General features: G+C 43.0%; 1 protein-coding gene across 10 annotated transcripts in view; it reads left to right on the plus strand.

Moving 5' to 3' along the window:
- The window catches only part of rbm47 (RNA binding motif protein 47), a 46,673-nt gene that overhangs the window by 13,215 nt on the left and 18,458 nt on the right, over window positions 1-15,000 (plus strand). The window contains exon 1 of one of the 10 annotated variants that reach the window (XM_079500399.1): window positions 9,080-9,262. The exons of the other annotated variants lie outside the window; for them this stretch is intronic. The gene's annotated coding sequence lies outside the window, so the exon portion shown is untranslated. Of the gene's footprint in view, window positions 1-9,079; window positions 9,263-15,000 lie in introns of those variants that run through there. 10 annotated transcript variants of the gene reach the window in all.

Below are 15,000 nucleotides of genomic sequence, written 5' to 3' on the forward strand. Positions count from 1 at the left end.
CACGCACACACACACACACAACTTAACTTAAAAAAAAACTTAACTTAAAAAAAAAACTTAAAAAGAAAAACTTAAAAAAATCTTTAAAAAAATCTTAAAAAAACAAAAAATAAACCTTAAAAAACTACGTAATTTATTCTAATTGTTGTTATTGCAATTTACGAGCTGCGTTCGCTTCCCGCATTTGCGCGTCTTACTTGTATGCATAGACTGACTGACTGACTGACTGACTGACTGACTGAAAGGTTTTTCTATACCCTTTCACGTTCACGTTCACGCTTTTTGTCTTTTGTTCTTTTCATTTCTGTCGTGTATAATTCCAGTTCAGTAGGAACAGAACAGGTGTGCTGTGCCAATACCCCCCTCTTTGGTATTTGTCAACATAAAACCTCAGGATTGACGTGCGTGACAGTGCTATAGTTGGTTAGGTATTGTATGCTGCTGGTCTGTCCCTACACTTAGAGGGAATTAGTTGGAGTTGGCCAACAGTGCATACCACCACCTTTTCATTCAATTCTTATCTGCTTTTTATACTGTCCCTTCTCAGTTTCATTGTGTGTGTGTGTGTGTGTGTGTGTGTGTGTGTGTGTGTGTGTGTGTGTGTGTGTGTGTGTGTGTGTGTGTGTGTGTGTGTGTGTGTGTGTGTGTGTGTGTGTGTGTGTGTGTGTGTGTGTGTGTGTGTGTGTGTGTGTGTGTGTGTGTGTGTGTGTGTGTGTGTGTGTGTGTGTGTGGACGCGTGCCCGTGCTTATGTTACCAAAGAGAAAGAGAGTGCAAATGAGGCGAGAGAGAACATAATTTTCCTTTTCAAGAAACTAGATACAGGGATTATTGCAATTGTAAGATTTCCTCAAGATATCGTTTCTGAAAATGTGGTTTCATTCACGAAATAGCTTTACGAAAGGTAACATTGGGTCTTTTCTTTGGTCTTGCTAAAAGACAAATTGCTATTATTGCTCTTTTGCTGTTTATATAGTAAAAAGTATTTGCACACCTACAGGTGTGTAGGCCTATAGGAGAGGGTTAAGTGCCCGTCGTAATGAAAAAGAACAGACACCTGTCTGTCTTCAAATGCAGTGAAATGCTGTTTATATAGTAAAATTCATATTTTTATAGCACCTTTTACCCAAAGCGCTTCACATTGTGCATTATAAAGCCACTGCGACACCCACTTGGAGCCAGGAAAAATAGCCTATTTTCACTACTTAAAACAAAAAGAATTGAGGCGCCCATAAAAATGTGTCCGCGACCCACAAATGGGTCCCGACCCACTGTTTGGGAAACAGTGATAATTTATGTTGATGTTGACTGGTTACAGGGTCAGATAATGAGCAGCCTGCTTCAATGGTTACAAGTCATAATGCTGACTCTTTCTTTCTTTCTTTCTTTCTTTCTTTCTTTCTTTCTTTCTTTCTTTCTTTCTTTCTTTCTTTCTTTCTTTCTTTCTTTCTCCCTTCCTTCCTTCCTTCCTTCCCTGCTTTCTTATTTTCTTTCTTACATTATCCGTGAATGACCTGTGCGTGTCTGTGTTTGCTCTGCCTGTTTGTGTGCTCTGCGGTGTTCCTGTTCCTTCACCTCTGTTCTCCTCTACTCTCTCCTTCCTTGACCTTGGTGCTGTTTGTAGCAACTAGTGCACTCCTACTCTGCGCTGCCATTGGTTAGGGACTCGTCATGTGACTGCAGTGTCAGCTGACCAGATTCTAGGGAAAAGGGGAAAGTTTCATCAGGAAGGAAGAAGTTTAATGGCAGATTTTCTCTCTCGCACGCACACACGCACACACACACACACACACACACACACACACACACACACACTCTTTGTCTCTCTCTCACTCTCCGACTCTCGCTCACTCTCTCTTTCTCTCTGTTTAGTGCATTAACCCTAAAACACTAAACTTAACTTTTGTCAAACCATCACTAAACTATTTTATCCAATGTATATTCCATATAAAATATTTCTCATGAAAATATATTGAAGTACAGCAAAACATGGCAACTTGAGGTACTCTTCTTTAATATTTCATCATGACCTTTCACAAAAAAACAATACAAAAATATTCCTTAAAAGATTATGGAGCTGGGAACTTCTCCTTTGGTCCACCCATTCCTGGGACATGTGAGAATGGTCTGGTTTAATAAAAGAAAAAGCCCATTGTGGGTGTATGGAATTCTTCTCTATCACTAAACACAGATGTAATTCACCCGAACACCTGCCTGTAGAAGAAACCAGGGATGTGGGCAGGGAAACAAACCTATCTTCTATGATGTCACTGAGCATCATGAAGGTACTGAAAGACCCACCCACCTCAGACATCGGCAACACTACGAAAATTACAAAAATATAACTGTCCGGGTGAAAATCACCCGGGTTTAGTGTTCTAGGCATTCATGTGTTTGTGGTGCATGCATGCGGTGCTCATCTTTATGCTGAGTCATTGTGGTTAAGTTAAGTGGGACATCAGAACGGGCTCAGACAGTAAACAGTAAAAGATGAACCTTATAGTGCTAACTAGTCCTAGCAGAGAAGCACCGGAACGACCCGTCAGAGTGGACGACATATTAGAACCAGAACAGTGTTTTCCAGGACTGACACTCATCCCACCATCCATGTGTGTGTGTGTGTGTGTGTGTGTGTGTGTGTGTGTGTGTGTGTGTGTGTGTGTGTGTGTGTGTGTGTGTGTGTGTGTGTGCGTGTGCGTGTGCGTGTGTGTTTGTGTGTAATATGGAATTTGCTCCCTCCATGGGGACACAGATGAGGGCTGAGGGGGTTAGGGACCGGGTGTAACAAAATTGACCCGTACATTAACAGTCCAGATTTGACTGTCATGTGTAGGAGCTATGCTGAGGGTGAAATATACGTTTCAGATTTGAGTCTCTAGCGTTGAACCATGAATGCTCCGAAGGATCACCGTGGAGAGAGAGCCATGAATGACCACAGTGATGACCAGACATGTTCTCAATCTTTGCGTGTGTCACTGACATTCATTCCAGGGTGTTTTTGAGGAGGTCAGTGGGAGGGGCCACCAGTGACTATAGTTCATAGTTATGGTAAAACACCTAAGAAAGGACCTGTGACACTTTGAACCGTAAGCTTACAATCTCTAGCGCGTGCACACACACACACACACACACATACACACACACACACACACACACACACACACACACACACACACACACACACACACACACACACACACACACACACACACACACACACACACACACAGAGACACACAGAGACACACAGTACACTGTGCACGCGCGCACACTTTGCTCTGTTGCTGACGTTGACAAAGCTGTAATCCTTTAGCCACTGGGAGTGTTTTCTTGACAAACAAGCACTTTGTTCTGCTGAAGTGGTTCAGCTGTCTCACATGGCCACCTCTGAGAAACCCGGCAGTCACTCCGACATGCCAGCGCTCAGTCATTCTAGCCATGTCGCCCCGAGAACATTGATGTTGACATGTAATACACATGTTTATTCATCCATTTGTAACACAGAGAGTGTGCAAATTTCAACATTTCAACATGTTTGCACCGAGGGTTTCATTCATATCACGTGACGTGGACTTTAACAATACTCAGGATTTCGTGTGACGTAAGGGCTTTGGTGGTCCGCTCCTCTGCGGTACAGTGGTGTAGACAGTGACAAACACCTCCTTGAGCGTTAAGGGCTTGTGTTTTTAACTGGAACCCTCCTTACCGGGCCAAACAACTTGATTTGGCAGGAAGGGCTGATTTGTTAACCGTTTAAAGCCAGACAAAATTATCAAACGCTACTGCTAACAAAATGGAGACTGACACAATGTTTGTGTGTGCGTGTGTGCATGCCATGTGTGCACGTGTGTGTGCTCGAGCGTGCGTGCAGGTGCACTTTCCTGGGAGACAGGACTTTTATATGTTATTGATTTAGGTAATACACAGCATATGCTGTGTATTATCACTCATTGACCACTTGTTTATGTGTTTGTTTGTTTGTTTATTTGTGTCTATCCTTCCTTTATCATTTCTGTCCTACATTGTCCCACATGACCCATGCGTCTGTGTTGTGCTCTGCATGTGTCACAATGTAACGTATAAAATAGGGCTTAATTGGTCAAAGTATGTTTTAAGAATCTACACAAAAGTACAAAGTAACTAGAAGTATAAAGTAAAGAAAAAGCACCTCAAATTTGTACCGTAACATTTTTCACTTAGCTACTTTCCGCCACTGTACGCAGCACATGATGTATCACGTGACATTATCACTGTGGCCTTTTCTCTGGTTTCCGTTCTTGTGTGTCAGTGACCGTTGTAAAGATTGTTTTGTGTACAGGTTGACAGCGTTGCGTTGCGTGCGGGTTGCCTGCAGACCTGTAGGGCCAGTTCCCCCATGTTCCTGTCTCTGTTGGTACTGCGTTGATGCCTATCGTCATCATCATCATCATTATCATCACACCACTCCTCTCAAACTATTATCTGTACAGCCGTCTGAATGACGATCACCTTGTCACTGTATACCAGGGATGGGCAACTGGTGGCCCGGGGGCCACATGCGGCCCCCACCTTCACTTAATGCGGCCCTCAGGTTAACACTAGAATACTGATAGTATTCTAGTGATGATAGTAGCTAAGTAGATTAGTAGCTTAATGAGTATTATTAAAATGTCTTTTTTTATGTCCAATGCATTTTTATTTAGTTCATAAAGTTAACATAACTATAATTAAAGGCATTTGAAATTAAATAAAAAGGTTACTTTTCAGGATTCCAATTCAAAAATAGCAAAACTTTTTCAGGATTTAAATTCAAATAATAGCAAAAATAGCTGATCTACAAGATCAAAACGCGTCGCACCGCGACGCGTTTTGAGCTTGTAGATCAGCTATTTTTGCTACGACAGTAATATGCAACGTGGCCCCTCTGGAGTGAGTGTGGAAATTTAGTGGCCCTCTCCATCGTCAAAGTTGCCCAACCCTGCTGTATACGTATGCATGGGCCTACGTATGTCACTTCCTGGCAACCTCCTCTGACCTGTTTTCTTGTCATAAGACTTGTCATATAAGCTCTATAATGCCCTCAGGCCGTTGATACAGAGCCTCAAAGCTCACCAAAAGGGGCTCAGCTATAGCTTCGTGCCTATACCTCCATCAGACTGCTGAATGTGTGTATATCTATTCTACGTCCGAGCATAGACATGGTAACGCCCCGCCTGCCTCTGATTGGCCTACAGACACTGCCGGCCTTACCAGAGTTTCCTCCGAGGTGGAGGATACATGCTGGATAGTTCTGCTGCGTGAGGTTACTCCGTGGTGGGAAATAAATAAATAATACAAGTACGATGTAAAACAAGAGAATGACAGCTTATTGGCACGTGCAACAGTAACTTTTATTTTTGTAGAAGAGGCAAACTAATATTGTTTATGCCGTTGGCCTGTTTATTTGTATACATGTGTAAACTTGAAACATAATTGTACTGTAAAAAGTTTCTTTAGTATTTAGTTTAACACTTTAATTTAGATCACAGGCAATCAAAGCAAACGGCACAAGTTTAGTTTAGTTATTAGTTTGCCTCTTCTAGCCCCCATGGTGAGACCATGGGGGCTAGACGGGCTAGCAGGGCAGTGTCGGTATATGGTCGGTAGGCCAATCAGAGACAGGCGGGACGTTACCATGTCTATGCTCGGACGTAGAATAGATATACGCGCTGAATGCCGTACCCCCCCCCCCCCCCTTTTGGGTTATCTAACAACAGACCCCTCCCTTCCCACCTGATGGACTACAGTAAACACATTGGTTGCTTTTACAGTACTTGTATATAGATTGCTCCATGTGGATTTTAATATTATGTTTTGAAGTATTCGTTTTTTCTCTTAAAAGTAGGCTTTTTAAAGTTTTATAGAATTTGTGTACTACTTGTATGTATTGTGATTTCTTGTTGTCTTTTAACCACCTCACAAAAGACGTTTCCGAAACGAAAAATAAAGTACTTTGAAGTTGAAGACACACGCGCGGCGGTGTGTGTGCGCGTGTGCGTGCGTGCGTGTGTGCGTACCTTTACGATACAGTGTAAGTCTTGGTCATCCTCGGTCTTCCATCTTTAGAATGGCTTTATGGCTGTGTATGGCCTTCAGCCCTCCCGGATTTTACACCCCTGTTGAGATGGGAGCAGATATTTCCACCCGCAAACTTTGAACTGTGTGTGTGTGTGTGTGTGTGTGTGTGTGTGTGTGTGTGTGTGTGTGTGTGTGTGTGTGTGTGTGTGTGTGTGTGTGTGTGTGTGTGTGTGTGTGTGTGTGTGTGTGTGTGTGTGTGTGTGTGTGTGTGTGTGTGTGTGTGTGTGTGTGTGTGTGTGCGCTTGTGTGTCTGTGTGCAACAAAGTCAGTGATTGATAATGTCCCTCAATAACTGAGTCATTGGTTAATGTTTCACAAAAACAATGGTAAATTACACGCACGCACGCACGCATGCACGGACGCACACACACACACACACACACACACACACACACACACACACACACACACACACACACACACACACACACACACACACACACACACACACACACACAGACACAATATATAATGCACACACAGCCATGTTTGTGTGGAAAGGGACCCAATCTGATAAGAGTATAGTGCCTTGTCATTTTCAGGGTTAATTAAGGTAACATACACTCTGCTCACACACAGCATGGGCCAGAGATCCTTCCCAGTCTACTGCCTGACTTAGCTGTTGTCAGCTTCCCAAACTAAAATAAAAAAATAAATAAAAAAGAGAGAGATATTATTTTAGCATACAGTGTTAGACACATCACAAATCATGATGGCTTGGACTTCAATTAACCTATCAGGTTTCACATCCACAATAGAGGGTATGCGCGTGACATCATCATCAAACCCGGAAGTTATGCAAGAACCCCTACTGAGTGGCAAAAAACTACTTTCTGGCCCTGACAGCCCATACATACAAACAGAAAAGTCCAATCTGATTGCATTAAACAATGTTAAACGCACTTTGCCTGTTGCTTTGCCACTCGATGTGCCACTCGATGTGCCATTCACTTTAAGCATGCGCATACCCTCTATACCCCTATATGGGCTGTCGAGGCCAGGAAGTCGTTTTTTGCCACTCAGTAGGCGTTCCTGCATAACTTCCTGGTTTGATGATGATGTCACGCGCATACCCTCTATAGGTCAGGAAAAGATCAATCTGAGAAGCCGTCATCATAAAAAAATAAAGGAAAAACAACGCCCTCTTTTTTTTTTAGATTTGTTTTTGGCTTTTGTGCCTTTATTGATAGTTACAGTGAAGACGGACAGGAACGAGGGAGAGAGAGAGAAGGGGAGAGACATGCAGCAAAGGTCGTCATGACTGGAACGCGCGACGCGCTGTCAGGCCAGAGCCTATTATGTGGCATGTGCCTGGACCGCTAGCCAGCGGGCGCCCAGCAGCGCCCTCTTTTTATTGACAGAGTCAATAAAAAGGAACGAAACGGAACAGACGGAGTCAGTCTGTCTCGAGGGACTAGGAAAAGATCAATATTATGAGCTTGAGGCAGTACTCCCTTTCAACCAGTAGGTGTCCTAGCTACCTGAAACCAGGGTCTACATTTCTCAGTGGAAGCATGTAGGGATGCCACTTCACTTCCAAACACTGTAGACTGCTAGTTATTGTATTAACATACAAATTGATTGGTTAAAATATTATTACATTCATTAAAATAATTGTAGCTTCAAAACCCTTTGAAATATGTTTCATTCTCAGTTATACAATTAATATTAGCTGTGTCCAGGAATACTGTAGATGGGCTATTGTGTGCTGCGTGTTGAGTGCCAGAAGATCTGAATATTTACAGTGTAAGCTTTAGCCAAAGGTCTACTTTAAACCTTGTAGTGTAAAGTTATTTAATTGGAACTTTAATTCATTGTAGCAAAAACATACAAACTGTACATTACAATATAAAGAAATATATATATATATATATATATATATATATATATATATATACACATACCTAGTGTATAAAAATAGTTTAGGTATATTTTTACACTTTCAGAGTTACAATAAATTGCCCCTCAAGATTTTGCTCTGTATCGTCGTACACAGCAGCATCTAGTCCTGTAGTGCAAGTCATAGTATAAGGGTGTAATGTATGTATATGGCCGCGGTACTTGTACTGTATGTGTGTAGTGTGTGTGTGTGTAGTGTGTGTGTGTGTGTGTGTAGTGTGTGTGTGTGTGTGTGTGTGTGTGTGTGTGTGTGTGTGTGTGTGTGTGTGTGTGTGTGTGTGTGCGTGTGCGTGTGCGCGCGTTAGGCTGCGCAACAGTGACACTTGGTGGTGAAAAAACTATTTCTATTATCGTGCTCAGACAGACAGACAGACAGACAGACAGACAGAGGGACACACATAGCTGCATATAGGAGTGGCTAGCACCACTCAAATTTCTCAAAAAATAGCAAATGTACAAGCTAGATATTTCTCCAACTCAACAAACTTGCTATCAAACTTTGATAGCAAACTGCTCAGAGAGTCCCTTGGGGTAATAATATGCAATATTTTACTTTAAAGTGAATACATAAATGCATTATTAACCACATGAATGCTAGCACCCCTAACATGTGCATGTAAAAATAGATAGACATTTGATTTAAAAAAAATCAGATCTACTTTACGCAATTTACTTTACGCAATTTGACATACAGCAAAGTATGTATTGGGTTTAAGTGCGTAACGTTTATTATAAACAAACACGCAAGAACATATGCATACAAAGACTCTCATGTACACACAGACACAGACACACACACACAAACATTTCTTAAGATCCTTTCGCTGATTGTCATCAATCAGCATGTTGAGTACAACCCATCCCCTTGTTGTGTCGTCGTCGTCCCCCCCCCCCACACACACACCCTGTGTTGTTCCTTATCAGCTGAGAGAGAATACAGTGGTTAGGTAGGAGGGGGTTACCTGCTCTATATGGCCCCACCTCTCTTCCCAGCACTGAGTAAACACCAAAGCAGGTCAGGTGCCTCCACACTTATTACAGTCACATAGACACAGGTGGGCAGGTAGAGGCTGTGTTACTGTCTGCCACAAGCCTGTCAAAGAGAGGGATTGTCCGTGAATGAACCAAGAGAGACTGTGTGTGTATGTGTGTCTGTCTGTGCTTGTGTGTGACTATTCAAGTGACTCCTAACCCGGTAAACACCTGCCGAATCGCTTTGGTCTGCTGCTCTCCGGCAAGCCTCACTCCTGTGTCCTGTGTGGGAGACAGGTACAGTACAGTGTTAGCCTACATACTTTAGCATGTTGTCCTCCTGTGTGTCTTATCTGTACAGAGAATGCTCCTATAGGAACCCTATGCTCTTGCTCTGTGTGGCTGTTGTGATTCATTTAATTGTATTTGTATTTCGTATTAGGGCAAGGTGTTGGCTTGTGTGTTGTTGCCGCAGTATATTTGTGGTAGAAATATGATCTACATGTAAGCCAACTGTGACACAGAGGCAACTTTAACCGTTCAAAGAGATGTTCTGTGCCTTTTCACATTCCAGTTGTGGCTCTGAGGATTCTGGATTGGTGACATTAATTAAAGCTTGTCCCAACCCATGTATTAAAAATGTTGGGGGGGGGGGGGTGACTGCAGTGCAGAGTGTGCTTATTGGAAGTTAAAGATCGAGGCCTAGCTGTATTAGTAATTTCATGTAGTATTTGTAATTAATTAATACATGTCTAATAACCATAGCATTCTATGACCTTGGCGAAATTGTTCTGCTACCATGTTTTAGTTTCAGTTCTCCTCATTTCCTGTGATCAATTATTGTATTATTATGAAATATAACACGTATTCCACGCTGATGAGTTTCACTGCTTTGTTATACAGCCGATTGGGAACGACGATACTTAAACCAATCAGGACAATCTGAATGGGTCATGTTAATGTCTTCCCAATGAAACCAGAGGTTTCACTCTGTGTGTGTGTGTGTGTGTGTGTGTGTGTGTGTGTGTGTGTGTGTGTGTGTGTGTGTGTGTGTGTGTGTGTGTGTGTGTGTGTGTGTGTGTGTGTGTGTGAGTAAGGTGGTGGATACATGTGCTACAGTGACTGAATGATGAAGGTGGTTTTATTCCCTGTACACTTCCTGGTTCTTGATGTTGTAGTGAGTGGACTTTTACCCCTGTAAGGTGAGCTATGTGTGTGTGTGTGTGTGTGTGTGTGTGTGTGTGTGTGTGTGTGTGTGTGTGTGTGTGTGTGTGTGTGTGTGTGTGTGTGTGTGTGTGTGTGTGTGTGTGTGTGTGTGTGTGTGTGTGTGTGTGTGTGTGTGTGAAATTGTGTCGTTTCCTGGAACACGATAGTCGATAGATTGATTGATTGATTGATTTGATTGATTGATTATAGACAGATAGACGGATAGACTGATTGATTTACAGTAGAAACTGTATTCGCAGCTTGCTGTACCAGAGATAAGGAACCATGGTTTAAGATGTTCTTTCAGTGTTTGCATTTTTTACCATAGAAACATAATTATGCATTAATGTGTGCATATAGGAGTGTGATCACACATACTTTCGGTTAACTATGTTTGTAGACCGGGTGGGTCCTTGTTTGAACACAAATGTGTGCATGGAGGTGGGCCCTCTGTAGGCAATAGGCAAGTGTGTGTGATCGTCAGTCGCTATGTGTGTGGGCGACGTTGGAAATGTAGAGATAATGTATAGGTTAGAAAACCTATTATATATCATGCATGTTTTGAATACACATAAGATAGCTCTCAGACCTTTGATCTCCATCCCTTCACCTCGTCAGACACACACACGCACACATGCACACACACATGCACACACATACACACATGCACGTACACACATGCACGCACGCACGCACTCACACACACAGGCACTAAAGCCTTTATCACGAGTGTGACACTGTCAACGTTACTGGTGATTGTCTGAAACAATGTGTGCTACGGCCTTGAGCAGGCTCGCTGATTAGGCTGAGGAATGTGTTTGCCAAAGGAAGCAAAGCGCCTTTCAGCTAACGCTAAAGCTAAACTAGCTGCTATGATTGGTAATGACTACACTATAGTGTCATGCTGGAGGTCATGATGTGGTTACGTTGTGTTTGAGTTTGCAATGCGTACGTCTCCCCCTTTGCGTTTAGAATGACCATGGAAATTGTGGTTATTGATTTTAATTAAGTCTGATATAGTTATCTTCTATAACAGGTCAAGGCTTTAGAGGTTGCTACAAAATGAGTAACTGCCATTTTGTAATGACACAAAATATAGACAGGCAGCAGTAAATAACCATTTTGCTAATTCTTTGGTTACCACTGTTATTTTCTAAGAACAACAATTACAACTCTGGCCAGGGATGTCTTGTTTTTTGAAAAAGAGAGTAAAATAAATACTAAGATATATCCACGTAAATAAGTTAAAATTGAAGCAAACAAGGGCTGACTGAACTGAAGGAAGGAGGGGTCTCGGAGTAAACGGAGTGGAATCAACCCCTCAACTGAGTAGGTGGGGTGGGGTGTGGGCAGTCATTTATGTCTGACCTGGAATTCTTCAGGCCAGTTTCACTTTGAAGGGGTTTCTATCACCAGGCCAACAGCACCAGCGGGAACATTTGGTACTCTCCATGTATCCTCCCTTATTTTCTTATCGTCCTTCACTCCTCTCCATCTTGCCTGTGCTCTTCACCGTTGCTTTGTGCCACATTTTCCCCCCTTCTTCCCCCTCTCCTCTTGTTCCCTCTCTCCTCATTCATTCCTCTCTACACACCATCCTTGGGTCTCTTTCCAACCCCCTCCCTCTCCTGCCCCCTCCCCTCTGCTCTCCTTTGAGCCTGAGTGAACGAGAGGAATGAGGGTGACAGGTACACCGATGGTGAGTGTGGGGGGTGGGGGTGTGCTCGGAGAAGGAGGGGAAAGAGGGGAGAGAGACAAACATACTGTACAGTAGGATCAGGTTGGTTATAGAGTTGTTCACTTTAGTTGTGCACTGCAATAATGTGGCTTTAGAATTTGGTGACACTGGGGGGGTATACATTAGTCCGACGTACCAAAAGTCTGACATACGTGGTTAAGACTCACCCGTGGCTTCCGCGCGCGGTTAGGGTTAAGGGTAGGCTTATAGTAATGTCCGATTATTGGGACGTCAGACTAACACTATACACTACGCACCCGGTGACACTTGGGCTTGTCAACAATGTCACCCGTAAGTACTTTGTTGACCAGATAAGTCCTTTTGTACTTCTACTAGAATAAATATATTGCGTGAAAATAGCCAAATATCCAAGCTCACAGGTTGCAGCACGACACATTTGCTCCTTTTCCACCAAAATAACTTTGGTTCTAGAACTGGTTCCGTTATAGATTCTTGGGGCGTTGGGGCGGACGTTCATTCTCTGGTTTCACTTCCGAACCAACTTTTAGGGTTCTGAACTAATTCATTTTCAGTGGAAACACTGAACCGCTTCAATATTAGGCAAAAAAAAAATAACCCAACCCTGGTGGAAAAGTGGCCATTGTGAGCTCATAGATAGGCTATTTTCTCCAAATGTTTGCCCCCGGGATAGGAAAGTTGGGGTTCAAGTGGTTAAAGTGTAATGAGAGGTGGTGTACTTCCTCCTTCAACCTATGGCTGGGGTTTAACCGGAGCTCCTATAAGGACAACTTAATTCCTTCAGAATCGGGATAACCTCGTTTGCCGTGTGCAATAATTTAAACATACAGGAATGTGTCATGTGGTTTCTACAAGTTAGGTAGTTATGTTATGCACTTATGTGCACATATTGCGCCAGGAAAACAGGTCATCACAGAGAGTACAAGTAGCAATGGTGGAAAAAGTACTCGGATAATAAAAGTCCGGAATTCAAAATGTACTTGAGTAAAATTGCAGATCTACAAGCTCACAATGCGTCGCATTGCGGGTCGAAGTTAATTGTACTTAAAGTGTAAAACCACCCATTTTCAACATTTTACTATGTCATTAATATACCTTAGAGCTGTTGTGTGGAAATAATAAAAAAGTCCCCCCATTCTGTGTTTCCTAGAACTGTAATTATGAGGGGAAAAAATTCAGACCTCTAGTTCTAGGAAACACAGAATGGGGGGACTTTTTATTATTTCCACACTCTAAGGTATATTAATGACATAGTAAAATGTTGAAAATGAGTGGAATGCCCCTTTAAGTACAGTACTTAAGTAAATGTCCTTAGTTCCTTTCCACCACTGGCAAGCAGGCACAGCGTGGTAGACTTAAAGGAGCATTCAGTGATTTGGGTGATTTGGAGGAAAAAAACGGTCCACCCGGTAACAAGATGTGCACATGCACACGCTCTACAGTGGGGGAAGTACAACAGACCAACAGCACGTGCACGTGCACCAATGCCCGCTCCACTCGATCATGATTGGATGAAGGCTTTGCCACCCAAAGCCCAAACCGAAACTAGGGTTTTTTGACCCCAGGGGCTGGGGACAGGGAGGAACTCCTTATATGGTCAGCACACTTTATAGTAGGGAGGATTATCCAAAAAATAAGAAAAAATAAGTGATATTTGAATTAAGTGAAATCACTGAATATACCTTTAATACACCTGGGATGTGATTGAAGTAGCGTCTTCCCTTCTCCTCTTTTCACTTCATTCTGCAACGCTCTGCTCACGTTGACGCATGGTGACAGTTGGGCTGTGTGAACCGCCAGATAACTACGTGGACATCATGTGTCCTAAATCACCACCACATTTCTCACTTCTCTTTTTGTCTCAGTCAGGTTTCATTGTTTCACTTGGCTGTATTGTCAGCTATGGTCGTAAGCAGATGTGAGAATAGTTTGAAGCAAAGACTTTGAGTTTGAATCGTTCCCATGTTGCATATTTCCCCCCGGTTACTCCCACAGGTCCATGTGGGTCCATTTGTACACTGAACACCAAGGCTTTTACTGTGTACTCGAATCTGTCCCGTCTTGCCCAAAGGTAAGCGTCGGAAAAGCTGAATATGGGACCAGGCCAGAGTCACAAATCTGCAATTGTATCTGTTGTTTGCATAGCAAAGATGAAAAAAGAAACATCCTCACGTAGGGTTCCCAGAATCATAGCTGGGGCGTTTTATAAATGATGAATTGCACATACAGTACCAATTGACACAATTATTACAGAGGGTGACTTAGACTAGAGCACCCAGGTGGAAAAAGGTTCAGTGTGTCTTCTGGTCACATTATTCCACAGAGATAACCAGCAGGTCTCTGGTCTTGTGACATGCTACTTATTTACCTATATGGATGTCTTCTTGGAATGGTCTGACATTTCTCAAGAATCTTTCTCAAACAAATTGGTTACTGGTGTTGTTTTATTGCTGCCTTTGTCGTACCGTTTTGTCTATGTGGCAAATTCCAGTGTGTACTGTATGTGCTCACTAGCCTTTCTTTGTCTGATACTGCTCTCCATCTGAGTTGGAGATGTAAATCCTCCTGTAAACACCACAGGACAAACGTTATTTAAAGTGCGATTAGCCTATAGCTGCAGTAGATATAGCCATAAGTGGACCAAGATAGTAATACAAATACTGTATTAACTGTATTAGCTAGTTAAAAGAGACACCGCCCGGGCGGCTGGAGTAGCCGTCTGGGCACCTAGGCTGCTAATGCCGCCTGACAGCGTGTCGCGGGTTCGACTCCCGATACCGATTACCTTTGCTGCGTGTCAATCCCCATCTCTCTCTCCCCATTTCCTGTCAGTCTACTATCTCTATCAATAAAGGCATAAAAAGCCCCAAGCATATCATAAAAAATGACTCATCATTCAGTAAATCATTCGGCCTCCAATGCAGAGCCCCGCGTACAGGTTCGATTTCCAACATCGGTGCGTCTAGCTCGACCAGGAGCTCCAGTGACCACAATTGTCAGTGTTGTGTGTCTGAGAAGCTGGCAGGCAGGGGATTGTGGCCTTGTCGTCGCAGCACTTGCGACTCCTCCTTTTGAGTTGCCTGTTAAGCAGTGAGTGGATCTGGGGAAGACA

The sequence above is a fragment of the Electrona antarctica genome (assembly GCF_951216825.1).
Source record: "Electrona antarctica genome assembly, chromosome: 4".
Lineage (NCBI taxonomy): Eukaryota > Metazoa > Chordata > Actinopteri > Myctophiformes > Myctophidae > Electrona > Electrona antarctica.